The sequence below is a fragment of the Brachyhypopomus gauderio genome, chromosome 4 (genome assembly GCF_052324685.1).
Source record: "Brachyhypopomus gauderio isolate BG-103 chromosome 4, BGAUD_0.2, whole genome shotgun sequence".
Taxonomy (NCBI): Eukaryota; Metazoa; Chordata; class Actinopteri; order Gymnotiformes; family Hypopomidae; genus Brachyhypopomus; species Brachyhypopomus gauderio.
The window spans coordinates 14,532,448-14,554,918 of NC_135214.1; the positions used below are offsets into that span (position 1 = coordinate 14,532,448).

Sequence of the window (22,471 nt, forward strand, 5' to 3'; positions counted from 1 at the left end):
TCGGTTTTCTAGCACATTTTCTAACCCTCTTAGCGATTCCTGAAAGAGCATTTCACGCAGTGGGAGTGTTCGGGAGAGATGCACGGGGATTTACGGTGTCGAGCAGCCAGCCACACGCAGAGAGCCATAAGAATGGGCCACATTGAGTCCAAAGTGCTGAATCAGAAGTATCGTGTTAGCACGCATTTGAAGGAAACCCCGATCAGTGAATGCTTCCATTGTCCAGGGTCTTTATGACACCAGCCATTTATTTTCAACCCACACTGGTTCCTCGGAGTCACGCAGGCACAATGTAGTACGTGATTGGACCAGAGCACTGCACAGTCACTGGCATTCATCTTGGCCCCTTACCTAGACTCCGCCCATGCACAGACATGACCAGAGGTGCAAGCGCCTTATGGCTCTCAAACACTCTTCTTCTTCTATCTTGGCTTCAGAGGTGGGTGTGTGTGTGTGTGTGGGGGGGGGGTATGAAGACTTGCGTAGAGTATAATCAGCTTGTTTTGCAGGAAGGCTGTGGAAAGCGTAACCTGACACCCGATGATGTAATAGTCAAGGTTCTCCCATGGTTTGTGCCCATCTGCAGATGCCATGTAGATGACAGCCTCTTCCCGTCTCATGCACTAAGCTGTGTACCGGATTTAAAGTCCAGTGTTTAAAATATCAGCGAGCATGTATACTCAAATATATTAATGTAGGACTTGTTCCAAAATACATTTGTAAGATGTGTTTTGTATGAAATTGATATGCCTCAACATTAGATATAAGCTGTGTCTTTACCAGCTTAATGTTAACTTTGTACTAATGTTCATTTGATAATTAAAAGGCAACTATGGAAATTTCCTACTCTCTCTCTCTCTCTCTCTCTCTCTCTCTCAATCAATCTCTCTTTGTTTTTGTCTCTCTTTTGTCTCCCTCTCTGTCTCACCCCAGGTTTCGGGCGAGTTGGGAGACTCCAGCGTTCCTCTCGCTGCATGCCGTGTGTGCCCGTGACCCAGTGCTGAACCCCTGCTCACATGGGTTTTGTTTTGGAAAACACCCCTCACACGCTCCTATGAGGACCTATGTGAGGATGATGGGCTCTTTTCTGTTTTGATACCTGCATCCAATAGCGAGTCACAATCCTCCGGTACGATGACAGAGTCGAGGTAGGAAAACCCTGACACCGGGGCGATGCCCAGGCTCCGCCCCTGAGGGGAAGAGGCGGAGACAGAGAACCGAAGGGGCGGAGCTGAAACATAAAGGGTACTCTCGAACGGACTGGAAATGAAAGAATGAAAGAGGACGTAGAATCATTAGCAGACCACCTAGGGCTGACGTGATGAGAGACGTGGGGCTTTGATCGTCCCACGGAGTGCACACGCGGGGCTCGGCGGCCCCGCCCTGTGCCGGCTTCCTGCCACGTGCTGCCTATTTGATCTCTGAGCCACAGAATGGGAGGAGTACTCTGGTATTCCCCTCCTGTTACTGTAAGCGCTCTTTACAGGTGGGATTCCCGCTCTCCTCAGGAGTGAGTAATGATGCTGATCGAATAAGAAAACAGTCTGTGAGCGATTACTGTTTACGCACATACAGGCGTGGAGGGAAACGTGGTATTGCAGCCTGCAAATCAATTCAACGCATTGATTTATGTGAAGGTAAGTCAGGTAACAAGAACAAGACTGAGCTCCAGGAGTTACCAGTAAAGATCTGCACAAACACATTTCCATTCAGTTTTGTCCTTTACATTCTTTTTAAAATTCGTTTATATTTCAAGTAAGACAATCAAAGGATTATTACTTCTAACTGCAACACTGTAGTTAGCTTACTGACACAATGGAAACATTGGTCCCGTCTCACGAGTCGGCATGAGAACTCAGGCAGTCTGAGAGAGGCTAAATTCAGGCGTGTCTATGTCCCCATCCGAGACGCTAATGCGTTCAGCTTGGATGGGCAATTAGCCGCTGTTGATTCATAGGCCGTATGAACCAGGTCAGGACTTCCTGTCTGCTGTCTCTCTCTTTTTCCCCCTTCACTCAACAAACATTCCCGGATGCGTATGAGAGCATGGGGTGTGTGTCGTGTCCTGTTCAGTTGTTCCGAGGCTTCTGAAAGAATCTAGAACACTCTCCTCTGGGTTTTTTTTTCTTTTTCTCACACACAAAACGTGTGCCTTGTTTTGATGGGACATGTGAATCAGACAATAGACATTACAGTCGTTGTTTTTCTCAGTCCTCTCCCACCCCCGCCAAAAGACATTAGATATCATCTTGGAAGCAACATTCTCGTTTATTTGAATCATGTGTAAGCTTCGTGCTCCGCGATTCTTTAATGAGAAACACATTCATCAAATTTGAGGAGTCATACACCTAGTGTTTGCCTTTCCCTGTGGGGAAATTTGGAATTGACAAATTCAATTTTTATAGATTAGGATTCGGCCTGCTGAGGGAACTTGAGAGTTATAGTTCTCTGCCAACTGTGTGCTGTTGCTCCCTGATGTAATATACAAGGCAGAGGTCATGAAATAAGATCTTAGCAGTGAAGTCTTTAGGCACACTTTAGTGGTGTATTTTGGCCAGTGGAAATAATGTGTGCACTAGCAAATATCATTAGATTGTCAACATGGTTGTTATATTTTTTACAATGAACTAAAAGCTTGTCTTTTTACTTTTACCTGGGAAGTATGCTATGATAAAAAGCATCATAATTAGGTGTATATATAATGTTATTATGCACATTCACTCAAATTTCTTTGATTTCTCATGAGTACGAGCAGTGGTCTTAGGTCATGATGTTCCTAAATCCGAATTCCTAATCCTAATTTATGCGATCAAGCGGACAGCAGCAGTGCTGGGCAGAGTAAGAGAACTGTGTGTGTGTGTGTGTGTGTGTGTGTGTGTGTGTGTGTGTGTGTGTGTGTGTGTGTGTGTGTGTGTGAGTGAGTGTGTGTGTGTGTGTGGGAGGGGTGGAGCAGTGGAAGCAGGTTGCTGGAGGCAAGGCGAGCTGCAGGGTGTGGTGGCAGCTGTGTGGGAAGCCAGCAGCTCGGGGGACGCCCTGCCTGGTGGACGCCCTGCCTGGTGGACGCCCTGCCTGGTGGATGCCCTGCCTGGTGGACGCCCTGCCTGGTGGATGCCCTGCCTGGTGGACGCCCTGCCTGGTGGACGCCCTGCCACATGGACACCCTGCCCTGTAGACGCCCTGCCCCATGGACGCCTTGCCCCGTGGACGCCCTGCCCCTTGGACGCCCTGCCCTGTGGACGCCCTGCCCGATCGGTGTCCTGCCCCGTGGCCACCCTGCCCCGTGGACACCCTGCCCCTTGGACGCTGCCCCGTGGACGCCCTGCTCTGTGGACGCCCTGCTCTGTGGATGCCCTGACCCGTGGACACCCTGCCCTGTGGCCGGGGAGAAAGAGGCTGCCACTCAGCAAGCTCGTTCAGGACAGGCACAGAAGCCGAGTTCATGCTTGGAGTTGATGATTTGGCACGGAGTGCTACACCAGATCTTCCCTATACAGACATGCGAATGCAAACTGGAGGCCTTGCTCAGAATTAGTCAGTGTTGAACAATTAAGCGTGAAACAACTTTTCAAATATTCAATGTTCAACCCACTAAGATTAGTACAATAAAATTTATTAAGCAATGAAGCAATATTTTATGCCAATAAAGAACAGAAATACCTTAATACAGTTTTTTTTTGTTTTGGATACTGACTGAACTGAGTAAAGTTGGCCATGAGGGAGCGAATTACTGCATCATCTCTAACAGAAGTGAGTAAAACATCATCGCTGATTTTTTCAATTACTGTGTCCAATCTCCTGAGTCCCCATCTCCTGCACTGCAGCAACAGACAGCTGGAAGCAAGTCTCGTCTCTGGACGTCAGGCACACAAGCATTTTCACACGCTCGAGGTTCAAGTGTGTAGGAGGAACTTGTCACATCTGGGCAGATGTCCGGGTGTCCTTTCTTTATCGGTCCAAGGAGGACCACACACTGTGTCTGACGTGGAATCACAACCTATGGCTACCTATGATTCCACACACAGGTGTAGTCACCTGCACTGGGGGCTATTCCTGCATGCACAGAAGGCAAGGAAACATATTTGCCAATAAATGCAGAGAACATTGAACAATGAGGGTTTTTTTTTTGCTGTTTTCAGTTCTCCAGAATATCCCACATATGCCTTTGAAGCCTGCCAGAAATTCCTGGTCAATGACTTTAGAGACATAGCATTATCTAATAAGGGCATCTTTCATGTTTTCATAATTATTCGTCATGCCTCAGACCAAATTTAGAAAATATTCAAAACACCTTTCCCTCTTCTTTTTTTTCCAGATCTGTAAAGAAGTTAAGCTCTACATTGTCCGTATTCTGCATGAAACTCCTGAGCAAACTCAACTACCTTATTCAGGTCCCCAAGCCCTTGAGAAATACAGGGAAAAAAAGTCACCTCCTCCCCCCAAAAAAGAAAAAAAAAATCGAATAAGCCCCCCCCTTCTCCCCAGCCCAAAAACAACCACTAAGGGGGTTGCATCACCAGCGGGTTTATCTGAGCCTTTGGAAAAGGGCTGTGCGGAAAGGAGCAGCGTGCAGGCTGCACAGCACACACAAAGGGTTGTGACAGGGAGACACGGCATTTCAAAGGCCCTCATCTGTGCACCGTGTCACAGGGATAAAGGAGGTGAAATCCGATTATTTACTGCCCGCATCGCTGTCTTCTCCAAAACGAGCAGCAGTGCCTGGGAACGATTTGCTGAACCAATATCCCAGTACACTTAGGATTCTGATTGCGGCCTGTGCTTCAGGACTGCTTCGCCACTGGGGGAGGAGGTTAAAAAAAAAAACTTGTCTCTCTTTCTCTCTCTTTGCTGCCTGTCTCCATCTCTGTCTGTCTCTCTCTCTCTCTCTCTTACTCCTTTCCTCTGATGCTTGGATCTTTGCCTCACCAGTGTGCCATAACACCCACGGTCTCCACAACTCAGAATATTCTCCCACTCACTTTTAGTTCATAACAGGCCGTTCTAACCAACACGTTCAATTTCAGGACCAAAATTCTCTTTATGCATCTGCCAACAGTGGTCATATCATTTGTTTTAGTTATTGTGTTCAACAATAATTTAATACATAGTCAATCTGAATAATATCACCTACTATAATATGTTCAGTGTTTTTAAACAGATGTTAAGATGTTTTATTCAGCATTTCAAGTAATAAAAATAATAAATTATTGTAATTATATATATGGTAATTTCTCAGATATGAGACATCTTACATTTTATGTTTACTTTATCTTACATTTTATTATATTATCAATACTAATGTTACACGACTTCCTCTTCCATTTTAAAATGGAATCCTTGCTGCTCTGGAATTCCCCCATAGCATCATCACAAACCTTTTTTCCCCCACCAAATTACTTAAAACCTATAAATTTGAACTGCCAAACAGAACTGCAGCATCTCTAAATTATTATTATGCTACTGGAAACAATGACTTCAAACCTTTGAGCAGTAATGTTGCATGCCCTGGTGCAGAGTCTCGAAACCCTATGATGACAGGCTCGGCTCGGCTCGGCTGTTGCTCCAGACGGTACCGTTGAAGGCGGTGAGCGGAGAGAGCTGCCCAGACTTTATGGAAGAGTTAGAAGCAAAGCAGAATGGTGGTTTTACTAGAGCTGGTATTGTGCACATGGCTTGTGGGGTTGGTTTTTTAGGAGGCAGACTGCGGTCTGGGTTCATTGTCTAAATGCTCGGGGGAGTTCTTCCACCACGCCGCTCTCGTCTGCACCTCCCGTCTCTGTGTCCGGTTCTGCTGCAGACATCTCCGGGTTTTCTTAACCCAAGTGCACGAGTACCTGGCTGGAGAGGCAGGCTTGACTTTCCCCTTGTGAGGAACTGGCAAATTGCACACAAAGGAGACACAAGGTTGCTTGGCATGCAGCTTGGTTTTTGCAGCAAGTGGATTCTCCGCAGTACATGTAATTTCTGTCTGCTTCTTCCTTCAACTGCAGGAGAAATGTCAGAGCTATAAGTAGCTGTGCACTTGCATGAGACAACTATGAAAATAACTCACACTCTTTCCGGAGAGCCAACAGTATAAGATGTATACAGGAGGTCAGTGACACGATCTTCCTGCTGTAATATGAGTACGGGACAAAGATTAAGTCAAACACTCAAGGTGATTTGTGGCTCAGAAAACAACATGGAAATATCATCAGACAAGGTTTCCAAAGTAACTTTGTATTTTAGGGATCATTTCTGTCTTCATTCAGGATGCCTGTAATGTCTTTCTTTTTGTTTTTCTCAAGTTGAAGCACTAATGCACTTGGAGCCCAACTGCCTTCTGTTTATGACTTTGTAAATTCAGAAGAATAAACCGAGAAGTTGACTGTCTGTGCTTAGCAAAAAAAAAAAAACACCAAATGGCAGAAATCTATTCCATCTTGCAATAAAATTGCGTTCAAAAGCATGTGGGACTGTTTAAAATTCAAGACTGGTGTCTGTGTGCTCTCTGGGTTCACACACATTCTAATGAGCATGTGTTCATGGCCCTTGTTCATCAGTGTTAGTAAAGAACCTCCTGTAATGTCACCATGTTCTGGGGACCTGCTTTATCCAACCCCGCAAGTGTGCCACATCATTTTTCATAAAAATTCTAAGGAGTAAAAACAAAACCAAAAAATGTATCTGGAGGTTGTAGAGGCCTATGAAGTTAAGTGAAATACACCACGGCTTCAAAAGAATCTGAGACACACACTACATTACATAAATGCATTTTCATTTTGCAGATTCAGATTGCAATAAGATGCCCAAGATCAGTGGGGAGCAGCCAATGTGTTTCCAGGAATTAAGCACGCATGCCAGACAAATCCTCTTAAGATTGCCTGATCCTTCCTGGACCGTGCTCTGTAATCATGAAGCGCTCCCCGTGTGATTCAAAGACCAAATCGCCTGTCCGTGTAACAAGTCCATCATTAGTATGAGCAGTGGTGCTGTAAGCACGCTACCGGGAGACTTGTTCTGGGAGCCCAGCCCAGCAGATCAGACCTTCTGCATAAAGTTTTTAAAGCCAACAAAGGGACCTGCAGACTGAGACAGTCCACAGCAGCAGGGAAAACGTGCCCTACGCATCCTCGAAGTCGAATCGGAACTACGGTGTGATCATCGGACTCGGCTTTGCCCGTTTGCCGTCTCCTGCATGGATTTATTTGAATTATGCTTTGTCAATGTCAAAGTCAGAAGCCTCCGTGGAGTTGTGTTCTGCGTTAAGTGCTTGTTTGTGGTAAAATGGGATTTGTTTTACAAGTGGCTGGCTAAAGTGGCATTTTACAGCTTAGTTTATTGCTTACAGTACGTATAATGAATTGAAGGTCTGCGATGGCATGTTTCCTGAAATAGGTTATGAGCTACAAAGGCCTACAGTAGATGATTTATGGGCTCCGCATACAATCGCTCTAATGTACCGTGAGTGCTCTTCATTAAATAAGCGTGTCCTAGCTTCACTGGAACTGATGTAGCACTGCTGTGCTTGGCCTGGCCATGCTCCTGCTAGAACACAACTGCTATGAAGCATCTGTCCGTCCTCGTCTGCTTTCCAAGAATTATCTTTGTCCAACCACTGCTTCTTCATCCATTATTGACCTGTCTGTTCATTACATTAGGTCTAAATTTATGAAACATAGCATGTCATAACATTTGCAAATTCTAGCACAACAATCATCATGAATGTAGTGTGAGGAAGGTCATTATCGTGATTAGAAAATGACAGAATGTGTCTTAGGAAAAGGTTAAAGAGGTTTTGAGGTGATACGATTTTCACTGACAGAATAATAGTTAATTTCATGCTTATGCATGCACATTTTCTGATGTTCAAAAGTCTGAAAGTTTGAAAGCTTTTTCCTATTTTTTTCTATCCAAGCTTTCCTCATCAGCCTGAGATTTCAAAGATTTTTTCCACCGATTCTCCCTTGACAGAAAACTCCATCTGCCTCCTGATTTGACATGAAGTAAAAACAACGCTACTTTAAGTCATTTGGCCAAATCAGTCTTAGCATCAATTAATCAAGAGTTTTCGTGGTAACCATACACAGAAGACCTTACATGTTTCTGGAATGTGTTCTGGAATTTCCATTATTGACCTGACAGGGCCCTTTTTAAGTATGCATGTGCATGATTCTGTAAAAGATTCATAGGGCCAGTTTAGCATGCACGAGTTAAAACAAGTTTAGTGGAAATCGCTAGAAGTGATTTTCAATAGTCTCCATAGGCAGTGCAATCTTGCCCAAAAATATTTGCTAAAGCAGTTTCAAAAGTGATGCTTGTGGCAATGTTTTTTTTTATATTCCTTGAACATATATAAGTTGAAAAACAAACATATGTCTCTGAGTAGTTCATATTAAGTTCATATTACCATCTAGCATTTATCTTCATTATAGTTGCATGGCAACATATAATTATGACCACACTGGATCCTTTAATGTCATAGAGGAGTTCTAAAGTGTGTCTTGCCTGTGGTTAAAAAAGTAATAATAATTTCACTTATATTACAGGTAAAATGAGACCACTTTGCATGTTCTTTCCTGCTGTTTGGAATTGCAAACATCTCTCATTTTCTCCTGACGAGGTCCTGCTGCTGAGGTTCTCCTGGTTAGGTTCTCCTGATGAGGTCCCACTGGCGAGGTTCTCCTGTTGAGGCAATCTGATTAGGTAATCTCCTGATGACAGTCCTGCTGGTGCCGTTCTGCTGAAACCATGCCTCTTATCCTATTGGAACATCATGCTATGACCTTACACAAGTGTTAAACTATGTTCCGTCAAAGTTAACAGCCGTGAGAGGACTGAGTGAGGAAAAAATCAAAAATAAGCAGCACTTCAGCACAAATGCCTTCATTCTAACAAACAGAGCTAAAGATAGACTTTGCCATAACCAAAATATGGAAGCTGCCGCATTTGTCACCAAGCATGTGGTTTCCCTAATCAGTGGTGTGTATCTCCTGTGGAGGATAGCCAGGTCTCAAAGCTCACTGGAAAAACTTTCTCTCTCCCCCTCTCTTTCTCTCCCCCCCTCTCTCTCCCTCTTTCTCCCAATCTGAAAAAGGAGGACAGGGAAGATATTCTGCTGACACAATGACCCCCATCTGCTCTTTTCTTTTCTTTTGGATACTCTTGTCCTGTTTGGGAATTTTGGTATAATGTTGGTATGTGGACATATGTGGATGTTCCAGAATACCATGGTAAACTGTATAGTCTAAAATCTGAAGGTAGGAATTTGTAGATTATGAAGTATTATATTTGGAGCATATGGATTTATGTGATGTGAAAGGAATTTTTTAATATTTATTTTTCACAATGTACTTTTTAAACATCGCAGCTCAATTTGTAATTTCTGGCACCATTAAAGCTGTTCTTTTCACCTTATGTGGAAAAAACACTAAGCTTTACCTTCCAGAGAAGTGGACTCAGTGCAGAACAATTATTTAACCTCCTATGAATTCTGTGTTCAGAAATGTTCAAATTATCCCATCAACACCAACACCAACCTGTCTACATTGAACGTGTGAAAACGATGCCCCCAGCCGCAGACTCCCTACACCTCACCCCTCCCTCACCCCCCGAAGAGCTGCTGCACTCTCCAGTAATTTACAAAGTATATTTACAGTCAAATTTTATACTTTACAGATTGTTCTGAGCTTTGCTTCTTTCTCGTTGCTTACAGTTTGACTCAGCCAACTTGTTATTATTCTGCAGCAAAGCAACCATGAGAAGGCCACACCACCATGTCTCTGTGTAATGGACCGGTGCGGAACCAGCGTGGCGGACCCCCTCCGCCCTCTCCATGGCTCCTCTGCCCTGCGCCTGGGGGCTGTGCCAAGCGCTGCCTCTCCATCACACACCAGTGGTGTTGGGCAATGGTGCCATTAGGTACCAGCAGCATCGTGTCCCAGTACCATCGAGCACCTGTACCATCATGCACAAGTACCATTGGGCACTAGTGGCAATGGGTTGACACGAGCTAGTACTCAAACGTTACTGCACCCATAAATTAGGCCCTAAGTCGAGCATGGGGGAATCTGCTTTTAAAAGATTCTGGTTTTGGTGAATTTAACTAGGTGTGGCACACATGAAAGGCTTTTTCTGTCACTCTATTAAAAGGAAAAAATAAAATTAAAATAAAACAATGTCTTGTGTTCAATCCAGACAATGTGGAATCAAAAGGGGGTTATATGGCACTGTACATATTTGGTACTTTAATAATGGACCTATTCGTTAAACATATGCAGACATTTTTTTTATTGTAACACAGTGTGGGAGTCAGGAAACAGCCTTTGACTGACCGGCCCTGACCGTGGGCAAAAGCAAGAAAGTTGAAACTCTCCAAAACCGACTGCTGAAGAGAGCGAGGTGGAATATTCCAGCACCCAGGCGCCCGTGCTCTGGAACTTATCAGGATCGTGAAATCAGTCCTTGTTTTCCCATGGTAAGATCCAGCTGCTGAGTTTCACTTGTCAGTGTGTTTGTGGTCGCCTGGCAACAAAGGCTGCCACCTTCTTCATCTGTGTGCTATTCAGCTGGTTCACCGAGCATGGTTAAGGGTGATTCTGCAGGCATAATAACACAATCATATTTGAACCACGTACCAGTCAGTGGAAGCACTCAGGCAGCCGGGCCCCCGAGATCGAGAAGATAACACCTTTACAAAACCAATCACATACATACCGGCGGATACAAGCGAGGCAGGGCTGTGCCATCACTCGCCAACCTTTCTGTGTATGTCTGCCTGTTTTGCACAGCAGTTATTGTATCTTCCAATGTCAACATGCACTCTACTGAAAGCTGCCCCTGACTATATCAGTCTTCCCAGGTGATGATATCTGTTGTATTTGCTTTCCTGCTAGTGAAAAGACCAAAATGTGTTGGAGTTACAGAGATAGCGATTTTCATGGAATGTTTTCCATACAGTTTGGATGTTTAACCTGTCAGAGCGTTTTGTTTAATTGTAAAATGACGCCGGCTTGGAGGTAACTGGTCTTCTCGTTCAGCTGGAGGAGTTTGAAGAATTTCCACTTCGTTCCCCTTGTCTAGACTGGGATCATAACTCAGACGCACACACCTGAAAGGAATGGCACTTCTGTTCTGCAGTGGGGAGGTGAGGAGTGGGAACGTTGTCTTGTACTACAGACGGCTTAAGGAACAATAGAAGCTTGGAAATCTGATAGCACTCTCAGGGCCTGTTTATGTCTGGTTAGATTTCAGCCCGTGTAACAGATTCCCGTAATCATGAACTTGCTAGGTTCTATTTTTAGCCTTGAGGTCTGTCAGTTTGAATAACTATATGGAAAAAATACTTATAATCCAAGAACTGTCTCCTTTAAAAAACAAACACTTTCAAAGCAATGTTAATCTAAAAGCAATTAGACTTTATGGGGATGTGGGAGGCATGACTACTGATTTGTTATGATAACTTGTAAAATGAATGTGCATTATATTCTTTTCATGAGCTACTGGAACATAAAGCCGTTTTCTGTCAGTATTTGTGCAAAGTAAACAAGTGGTATTTCAAATGCCAGCCGACCACCTCAGCATGAAAAGACTAATGGCTCTTTCTCGTCAGCTGCCGGTCTCCACTTTTATTATGGTTCTCTGATGTGTGCGTATGGGCCTCACTATGCCAGTGAACACTGTGATTGAACCCAGCAGAGGCAGACTGGAACCAGTAGCCAGTAATGTGTGTGGGTGGCTCAGAGGAGAGCTCAATCTTCTCAAGTCCCATTCATGTGATTCCAGTAGGCATCATCGCATCCACACGTTCCACCATAATCCTGTGTGTTGAAGCTGGAGTAGAGCTCTCTTTCATTTGACACCATTTTATTAACAGATATAGGTCAAGGGTCAAAATCCCATCACCCGAAGAGCATATCTTAAACACACAAGTCTGAAAAAATTCATACACAAACATGCAGGCTAATTGCTATCAGGGCATTGTGAGTGACTGACAGCTAATGTCCCAGTGCTAATTTAAGTGTTGCGTTTTGGGCCATGCTAGTGAGTTGCTGGAAGGAGGGTCCAGCGTGATAGCCTCCAGATGGGAGCTAATGGGTCACACCTGGGATTGTAACTCCATGTCTGTGGGCTCAAACCTGACTCAGCCAAATACGTCCACCACGAGCTCTTCCCATTGCGGTCTGCAGGACGGACTGGTCACTGCCAATCCAAAGCTTCACTGCCATTGACTGCTTCAGACTTCAGCCTGTTTATGGTCCCCATGTCCACAGCCAAACATCAGGCAGCCCAAATAGGAACATGAATTCTGCATATTTTGGCTCAGAACTGTGGACTTGTGCAGTTCTGGGCATTTTTAAGGTCCATTTAAGACCTCATAAATTACGTATATTAAACTGGATGGTAATTGTCATTCTGTTTGTGTGCGTGTGTGTGTTTAAGTCAAAGAGGTTTTGGGTATATGCATGTTTCAGCGACTTGTTAACTACTTCATAAATATAAAATGACACACTAAGTGATAAGTAGATTAACAATTTAAAAAGGTTAACCCAACCCTTTCTAATAGTAAAGTATGACTATTCTTAGCCAGCACACAATTTGCAGAAAAATGCTTAGACAGCTTATCAAACAAAGAAACAAAACATTTAATAACATGGCCACAGGGAAAGTAGAACTAAAAACAAGGGAGACTCAGACTTGTTCACAATGAACGACGCAGCACTAAGTGAAGACACACACACACATAAAGCCATGAAGTATTCATACACTCGATAACCAAAACAGTGATTAAGAACAGGTGTTGGTGCCGAGGGGAGACCAAATGCTCTGATCGAATTGCTGAGATCAGGTCCGTGAGTTTTTTTATTTATTTACAGAGTAACATTAGTAACATAACGTATTACGTACTTAGCTACAGTTTCTATGTACTTAACATCGGAGCCTGATTTGACTGTATTTCATGTCTTTAATGGAAAAGCTACAATGGTTGAAAGCAAATAATGCTGTTATGACTTCAGAGTAATGAGTCTCCTTCCAATGGCTATGAAACAGCTGTCCAGCTCATGTTCATATTTGCACAGATTTCGGTGTACTTCTAACCTTAGGACAAGCATCACTTACATCTTTCCAGGAGTGCTCAGTGTGTCTCTCTAAAGCCGGGCATGTCATCGCCACTGTGGTTTGAATCTGAGTTGTATTGCAGTGTTGTGTATTAATATCTAAAAAAAACACAATAACTTAATGAAAATAACTAATTTATTTTGTCTTAATATGTGATAAGACACTACATCACTGCTGCTACTGAATTTGGGTTGCTGCAACATCCAGGACACATTTCTAAAGTTAGTAGCCATCCACAGCTCCACCATATTGCCTTGTTCAGTGGAGTGGCAAGGCCTGTTCCTTTGCCTGAGAACTCCAGGATCATGTGACCAGTTTCAAACGTCCACGGGGAGTCTAATTGGGTTTTCTGGCAGAGTTTCAGAGCATGTCCAACTCTGTCCCTGAAGATTCCCTTAAGTAGGCCAAGCAACATCATTCAAGTGAGGTCTTCTTTCTCCTGCTTTAAAGTGAGAGACGAGCACCCAAACGACCGGAGAGGATCTGCCATGGGCCCCTCCAAAGGCTAATTGAGGAAGAACAGGTTACCATGGCGACTACATTCTGCTCTCAATTTCAGGGAATTTTTCTCCCAAACCACATCTTCATTATACGGATGACAGCAGGCAGCTAACAGCAAAAAATAAAAAAAAACCTGATTATTAGTGATTGTAGGCATAACATAACACTGAATAGGTGGGATTGGTGGGTATTTATGTAAAAAGACCATGGCTGGAGGCAGATAGTTAAATTTTAAGCCATCTCATTAATCTCACAACTGTTTCAATGGTTTTATTTATTTATTTTTCTTTTTTTTTCTTCTTGGTGGATGCAAAGATCATTATATCCATGTGTACCCTTCTCCTATGAATTGGATGACTGATAATGCACATTGCTATACTTTATGAGGACATAAGCAGAAACTACAGTCTAGGGAAATCCACCATATGTTAAAACACCACTGATTTCCAGCCTGAAGAAACTAAGAACAGCAGAATGAAGAATGAAGAGCAGTAAATCAAAGAAGCACTAATGGAACAGACGGGCTGACACAGCCACTATTGTGCTAATCATCACTGCCCAACTCATTATATACAGTATGTTAGATATCTCTGTCCATATTGTTTAATTTGTTTATTTGTGTGTGTGTGCTCACTGCTCAGTCTTGCATGGACCAATGGGCACTCTAGAAGGCCTGGCTTGGCAATACCACCAGCAGCATGAACATTATGGATCTTGTGAACTGTTGTGCAGCTGTGACTACAAAATCCTTCAATACTTACACTTCCCTCTTAGTCACAATGAAAAAAAAGCCAGATGGCTCTGTAGTCTTATCCCGTAAAACCGATGGACTCTACTTCAGATCCTCCTCTCTCATGGTCTGTCCTTTCTGGAGACAGTTCTGTGCTGGATGGCAACATGTGCGGAGGCCACTCGTGCTAAGCCATGGAGAAATGCGTGGTCCTTCATCATGCCCTTGCCGTCATCAAAACTTTCTTTAATCAGTGCACACTGGGTGATGGTAGCCCCAGGGCTGGAGGACTTGGCTTGGAACCAGGATGTTGAGTATGATCACTGCTGATAACATCCTGCTACTCTCAATATGCCCTTGGGCAATGCATGTGACCCCATGCTGGGTCTGCTCATGCATAAAAGTGCATGTAAGTCATCCTGGGCAGAGCTTGGATGGCAGAGTGAAAAAGCACGGAACAAGGTGGATTTACGGGCAGTGAAACCGGGCGTGGTTTCTGTGTTTTTTCAGGTGGGGCAACCATGTGATTCATTCAGGTTCTGTTACTGAGAATGCTTTGAATGGACATATCTGCAATGTGTTCTCACAATAGTTATTTCAAGTGAAAAGGAAAAAGGGAATGTATTAAGATCCAAAACATGAACTTTCTGTATTCCATATGTTCATTTACTGCCCTGGACTTGAATGAGATCAACCTGTGTCCTGTTCATTTGAAATGATGACATACATTTCTGGAAATGACACCCCAAACGTAAGGGAATTCCCTTTATAGGAATGAAATTATTGAGTAATTCAGGCCAAGCTTTTACATGACGATTGCTGAAGTGACGTCAGATTGTCCAGTACATTAGACTGATTGCCTCTATTGTTGTTTTAAGTCACGTTGGGCTTTAACATTTGAAATTTATTGAGTTTTTGCTTCATGCACACTGGAGTCTGGGTTCAGGCTTTATGTTAATGTTGAAGGCTCTCGTTTTCGGTAAATAGCTCTGACCGATGGTAATAGTAATAGCTCAGCAACGTCAGGCCATTCTTCTGTTTCAGCTCCTCCCTAAATCCTGTTTAAACGTTACTTCAAAGCGGTGCTCTTGGTAGGCTGGTCACATGCAGACATGATACACAGCACACATGGAAGTCATTCAGGCAGCACTAAAATGGGATGGTCCTTGCGGTTGAACATGAAAGTGAATCCTCGATGAACGTGGGACAGGGTGTCTTGAAAGAAAACATTAAAAAAAATAGCTAAGACATGGTGACTTAAAAGGAATGTCAAAGCCTTACATGCAACTGTGCAGATGAGAGTAGGGACCTTTGAGAGCAGGGTCACTTATTTTTTGACTGGTCTGGGCCCATATTTGTATTGAGTCATGTTGATAGGGGATCAGGTCTCCTTTGTTCATATGCCTGCGTTCCAAAGGTTTAGGAAGAGAAAAACATGACTTGTACATGGTAGTCTCACCCTGATGTTGGATTAGTGTAACTGATCACAATTACACAAAGAGAATTGGTCAAAATAATTCTTATACTCCACAGAGACCACTCTTCTGTGTATCCGACTTGTTTCTGACATGCAAGCATGACACACATTTCAGCTCCTCCTTAATGGGCCTATTGTAATGGATCTAATGTAATGGGTCTAATGTGGCGGTTGAGCCTTCTGAGTCTATTTTCCCAGGAACCGCCACTTCAGTCCAGCAGCCTACAAGACCTGACAATGAACCTTGGAACACAACTAGAGTCGAGGATCATGTACAAGGAAACGTTATTTAATTTGAAACCAGACGATTCTGAAGCCATTTCTGTGCTGTCCACCTCTTGCTGGGGTTATAGACAAAGTCTTTCTGACGTGAAAACAAGGGAACTGAACTCTGTGTCACAGTGAGCATGGCAGGTCATGCATTCATCCGAAGCAGTGGCATTCCTGAGAGGACATGGCAACCCAGAGATTGTGTTGTTAGCTTGTTGCAGAAAACCAGTAATGCAAAAAAAATAAAAAACCCACAAACAAAAAAGATATCTGCCTAGCAACACTTTCCTTACATAAGAGAGGAAGAGAGAGGGAGGGGCCAAAAAGGAAGAGGAATGATGAATTGATGTTTTGACCTTGAAACGTGTGGGCTTCTTTCATTCATTTTAATGAGTGTTGGAGGAATTGGATGTCTGCCGCTAATATGCGTCAAGACTTGGAAACAACGACTACACCATATGTACATATTGTGAATGTTAGATCTGCCAAATAAGTACGATACAAATTGAAGGTGGATTCAACAGACCAGAAAACACAATGTGGTCTTCAGCTGCTGTATTCAGTTCAAGACAAAGCATGCTAAGCAGTGCTTTCTACATGCTGATTGGTTTATACGTTGGGTGTTATTTGTTCATTTGTAAGTGTTTACATCCATGGTTCAGTAATCTCCATTGACCTCTTTAATCCACAAACTGTTTTTGTACTCAGAGTTGCTGGAAATGTCTTCCTCTCTGCAGTATTCCCTGTAACCTTTTGGAATGGTTGTGTTCTCAGGACAAAAGCCATACATGGATGTCGGTAAACTCTGGTTTTGTAATTCCAGAATAAATACACTTTAAACTATATAAACATTATTTATTGTACATATAATCTGGAAGTTCTCAAGTCTTCAGATCAGAGCTTTGGATTCAGAGAATTATGGTCAGATTTCCCCGTTTCAGTTACCCTATCAACGCATTTAAGCACAATCATTTCGGCTACCTGAGATCTATGCTCTGTGGCCTTTGCTCTTGCATTTACAAGCCTTTTAGAAGCAGAGATGGACCATCTGGAAAAGAGACATTGCAGGATGTTGGATGGAAGCAGTGTCTTTGAGTCCTAATGCACCTGGTTCCCAGGTCAGGAAATGTTGTCATTTATACCCCAGATAAAATCTATCATTTGCTCTTATAGCCATCAATGGCTCTCATGTGTTTTCATTAATGACGCCATTATGGCTCTCCTCTGTGTTTTCATTCTTATTCATCATCAGCCCTACGTTTAGAGGCCATTACAAGCAGCACTTAGACATGGTTTATGAAACAGAAACTGTGATACCACGTCAGTCAGCTTCCTGTGGCTTGGATGAAGCAGAGCAGTGAGTAAGACTGAAGAGTAAGAGGAGGTTAAGAAAGCAGGTCCGGCCCACACCTCTGATCCTTCCCCAAACACCAGCCAATGCTTAGTTACCCTGGGAGATATAAGAGCATGACGTCACGGTTTCGTGTCTGCGGCCAGGAAGCTCTGGGACTGGGCTGAGTCACTTCCCCTCTCGTGTAACTCGCTCTCATCCTCCCATCATAAGGACACCAAAGCATCAAACGCCCCACGTGAGCCTAACGCCACGAGAACGAGAACAGTTGGAGAATCAATAAAGCAAAGGGGAATACACAGAATCCAGAAGAAAAGGTTACTTTCCCAAACCTCTGTTTTCAGAGAATATATTTCGCTTCGGGACGCTTTGAAAATGTGTTCATTTTGGATGACTTTTTGTGGTCAGAGCTGTGGACCTTGAGGTTACAGATATTGTTGCAGTTGTGGGATAGGGATGTCCTGAAAAAGAAAACAAGGGCCTTGCTACATTCTGGATATTGAACTTTGGACTCTTGGCTGCAGCATGCCATCTTTTGGGGAGTTTTACTTATTTCCTCCTTTTGCTTTTATTCACTGCATTTTGTTTTTGGTTAGGAATGAACAAGAGATTGGAACGTTGCCATGTCAACGCTTTGCAAATGGCAGTAACACTACACTGAATTACACTGTTTAGAAGTCTACATGACACATACATAAGCCCTTCAAAATCACTGACTTACAAATACACACACATTTGTAAAAGCTTACTCCAGCTGTCATAAAAGCTGTTTGACTATAAAAGTTATAGTCAACTTTGATGTCAGCATTTTTTTGTTGTCATAATGACTCAATGCTGATGACATGACAAGTATGCCAATAATAATAATAATAATGTTTGAGATTTTTATAGTGCATTGACTTCTAAAATGCCTTGACTTTGACTTCAAGGATGCTTCACTGTAGGGATTAGAGAGAAGTTAAGAAGTAGAAAAAGAGGAAAGTTTTAAGCAACAATTTGATAGAAGTGATGACCAGTTATGGAGAGACTGAGTCATAGAGTTCCAAAGGTAAGGGCAGGGACGCTGAAGGATCTGCCACCCATGGTTGAATGTCTAGTTTGGGAAACAGTAAAAAGTCCAGAATTTATAAGATTTCAGTGCATGAGGCAGATGATATGGGACAATAAGTTCAGAAAGATAGACAGGAGACAGACTGTGTATGGCTTTAAAGGTTGGAAGAATATTGTACTTTACCCATGAAATGAGCCAGTTAAATTGCAGGAGAATTTTGTAGGTGTAATATGTGCAGTGCGTTTGATAGAGCAGCTCAGTTTCTGATTTACTTGGGGGGGGGGGGGGGGGGGGGGGTGATCAGTTTGAGAGGCCATAGAAAAGAAAGTCAAGACAAGAAAAAGTGAAGGTATTTATCAACATTCTAGAATCACTGAGCGTGGGCCGTTAGCGTGCAATGTTGTGCAGATGGTAAAGTACAGTTTATGAATAACGTAACGTGAGACTCAAAAGTGAGCGATGAGTATAAGAGACAGCCAAGGTTTTTGATAACTTGGGCTGACGTGAAAGAAACACCTTCAGTGTCTACTGAAAAATAGAGACATGGGAAACTAGTAAAACTTGTTTTATTGACACAGAGTTATAGGAGTTTATTATGCAGTTTTACATCTGCAATAAGTCAGAGTCTGGGCAGATGCAGGAGGGGAAGCACTGCTGATATTGATCTGAATATTGCCTGCATAGCAGTGAGACCATGATAGCAGATCATCTGGCCAAGTGGAAAAATGTATTTAATGAAGTGGAGAGGTCCTAGAACAGATCCCTGAGCTACACCTCAACCAAGAGAGGCCACAGATGAGGATGAGTCTAATCCATGTTTCTTTAGCATGGAAGTGACCGCAGCTAATTTGAGAGAAGATTGGACAGTGACTAGTGAGAAACACTGATTTATCTGATGTGCTGAACCACAAGTTTTTCTGACGCACACGTTTTGAATTCTTCGAGTAAAATCAACTCCTGTTCTAAAGTACTGACTTTGCACGCCGTACACCATTTTTCCAACAAGGCTGTTTTTTCTCTTGCAAACTCCACATACATTTGAGTGGACGATTTAACATTACCACGAAACCGCTGGCGATAGGCTTCGGGACCTATGCTCTATTCATATGCTCTTAACACCGCCGTTTTTACGGTATTGTAATCTAAACTCTGCTCTAATGTAAGGGCAGAACAAACCTCTTGCGCTCCTCCAACTAATTTGCATTGCAACAATAGAGTCCAAGCATCTCTGGGCCACTGGAGTGTAGTTGCAATACACTCAAACACAGGGAAATACATATCAACCTCGGTTTCACGAAATAAAGGTACAACAGACAGATTCTTAGTGATGTCAAAACCAGGTAAAGGTGGAGGAGGTACTCTACGAGGAGCAGGGACAAGGCATGACGGACTAGAACTATGAACAGTGGTGGGAGGTCTAGAAAGAGGAATTTGACTGCGTCGCGTCTCAATCTCCAATTCAAACTCATGTACTTTTATATCTCTATGAGCCTCAAATTCTAAAGCCCGCACATGTTGTCAACTCAACTCCAGATCTAACTCCTTCAAACGGAGCGCTATCATAGGATTATGTAACGGGGGCTGATGTCAGCGACCTCAGCAACATTAACAACGTCAGCAGATGCCATACCATCCTCGCCTTTGTCAGCAGACCCCTCCTGCGCTGGAAGAACCTGACGCTGTACCAACTCGTCATACAGCACAGACTTTATAACTCGTTTAGTGGCTGAACGTGATACTTTAACATAAAAAAAACTCCACTACCATCAGCAGATTGTCCTTGCGACATAAGTCAAACTGCTCTACCGTAGGAAAAAACGTAAATTGCTCAAGATCGAAACGCCCCAACATAACTAAAGCAACTTTCCAGAATCACGCCACCACCAAAAAAAAGAGAAAAACACAGAGAAGAGGACAAGCTCCCAACTGTTATGTTCCCCCACTGTCTAGTTACTGAGGGACAACATGGGATAGTGGAATGAATAAAAGAGTGAGATTTATTGCATACATACAGCAACTGGGGCAATGGAAATGGAAATCGGCAGCTCAAAAAGAACAAAACAACAAAAAAAAAACATTTTCCAGATTATAAACCGCTACTTATTCCCTCACGCTTTGAACCATGTGACTTATAATGAGGTGTGGCTTTTCTGTAGATGTTTCTTTACCCGTCAGGGGTATAACAGAAAGTTAATCAGGTGGTAGGACAAAGTTGTAAATCAAAGAAGAAAGTGCTCGTTTTCATTTAACTCATGCAAGCAGGTGGCACGACTGAGAATTTTTTCCAAACGAACGTGTTGTGCCAAATTTCGAGTCCCCTCATTTGCACACGCATAAAAACGCTACAGATGATATTCCAGAGTTACAGTGATTTTAACTTAGTTCATTGAGCACTCTAGTTTTGTCCTAACTAGATATTTAGACATAATACTGCTGTAATACTGCGAAGTCGTGGTCAGAAGTGAACTTCGTATAGCCAGTAAGCTGTATGTCTGCTGTATGCCTATAATGCGTTGGGCCAGACAAGCAACACATGCATATTACGTAAACGGTTACTATCTGTAAGAGAAACCTCATTTTGGCCTGGCCCAGCATCATTTTATGTCTCAAATCTAACAGGAAACATGGCATATTGAGTAAAGCGCACAGGTGAAATGGTTCAGAGGGGCAAGCTCAGAAGCCTGCTGGATGCCTGTAAGGTCCTGGGCCAGTAACCAAACGAATCTCAAACTGCGAAGATTGTGGAGTGTAGTGGAGCGTAGTGGAGTGTTGTGTACGATAAGCTCATCTCGGCAACGCGATCGCTCTTTCTCACGCTGTACGCACAAGAACATTGTTAGCTTTTTCTATACTGTATTAATGATCAAAGCGTATCTAAATCTAGGGTCACGCTTAACGACGAAAGCTGCTTTACAACGGACATTTCAGTCTCTAAACCCATCGTTAAGCGGGGACTCATTGTACATTTAACTGAACTGATCAGTTTCTGAACGGTGCCTGATAGTTCAGAGTTCATGCCTGTAAGGTCTTTCGACCGGTGTTGTGTTGAATTCGTTCATCCGCACATAAAGACGCTACAGATTATATTGTCGATTTATGTTTCTATGCATAAATAAGAGCTAGACTTTAATTATCCATCACAGCAAACGGCACCACATTATCTATGTCCAAAGCCACACTGGCTCAAGGGTGTTAATTATTTTAAATAAAATACACACTGGCTATACGAAGTTCACTTCTGACCACGACTTCGCAGTATTACAGCAGTATTATGTCTAAATATCTAGTTAGGACAAAACTAGAGTGCTCAATGAACTAAGTTAAAATCACTTTGCAGGGTTCATCCACCTTTACAAGGTGGAATTCAAGCACATGTACGACACTTTCAAGGTCCATTTTCAATATTGTCCAGCACCTTCAGCTTAATTACGTTAAGCACGTAGTCGTCTGTAACTGCACCAGCCTCAATTTGTCCAATTAGACTGTTTATTTCCTCTTTTATTCTTTCGTGAAAAGACATTTCTGCTGCTTTCAAGTCCAACTACCAGCGATTGCTTCTGACTGGAGTCTAAGCCCCACCCCAAATTCAGGCGAGCGTTCCTATTGGACAGTGATTAGATTTCATTCTGGCATGAATACAGCTTCGCAGAGACACACAGTGGAATACAATGACGTTCAGTCGATTGCATTTCAAGGTGGCTTCTGGCATGAATTCAGCGTTTCTTTCTTTAAATACAAATCCATACACACTGGAGCTTTTACTTTTCATTGTGGCATGTTTTCATCACATCAGTGTTTAAATCAATCTCGTGATCATTACATTTAAAGGAGACATTTATGTCTGAAATACCGTACGGTGAAAAGCAATACCTCTGTGTCATGATTACATTTCGAGCTGTATTATATGCAATTCTGGCACAAATTCAGCGTTTTGGTTTTAAAGCAAATTTGTGTGTATTGTTTTTCAATAAAGAGATAAAGTGCATTGAAATGTAA

General features: G+C 43.0%; 3 long non-coding RNA genes across 6 annotated transcripts in view; 2 read left to right on the forward strand and 1 right to left on the reverse strand.

Annotated features, from left to right (window-relative positions):
* The first annotated feature begins 376 nt into the window (after nt 1-376).
* LOC143512323 (uncharacterized) lies at nt 377-6,412 on the forward strand. Its single transcript, XR_013130434.1, has 3 exons — nt 377-439; nt 510-694; nt 934-6,412. It is a non-coding gene; the product is annotated as an uncharacterized LOC143512323 (long non-coding RNA).
* A 1,878-nt stretch (nt 6,413-8,290) lies between these two features.
* LOC143512324 (uncharacterized) lies at nt 8,291-10,066 on the forward strand. Its single transcript, XR_013130435.1, has 3 exons — nt 8,291-8,682; nt 9,480-9,622; nt 9,724-10,066. It is a non-coding gene; the product is annotated as an uncharacterized LOC143512324 (long non-coding RNA).
* Nucleotides 10,067-10,236: 170 nt separating this feature from the next.
* LOC143512322 (uncharacterized) overlaps nt 10,237-22,471 on the reverse strand; it is a 36,230-nt gene continuing 23,995 nt past the window's right edge. Inside the window, exons 3-4 of one of the 4 annotated variants that reach the window (XR_013130433.1) lie at nt 13,096-13,193; nt 10,237-10,574 (exon numbers count right to left, since the gene is read on the reverse strand). This is a non-coding gene — a long non-coding RNA (uncharacterized LOC143512322). The other 3 variants (XR_013130431.1, XR_013130432.1, XR_013130430.1) reach the window with 3 other exon arrangements.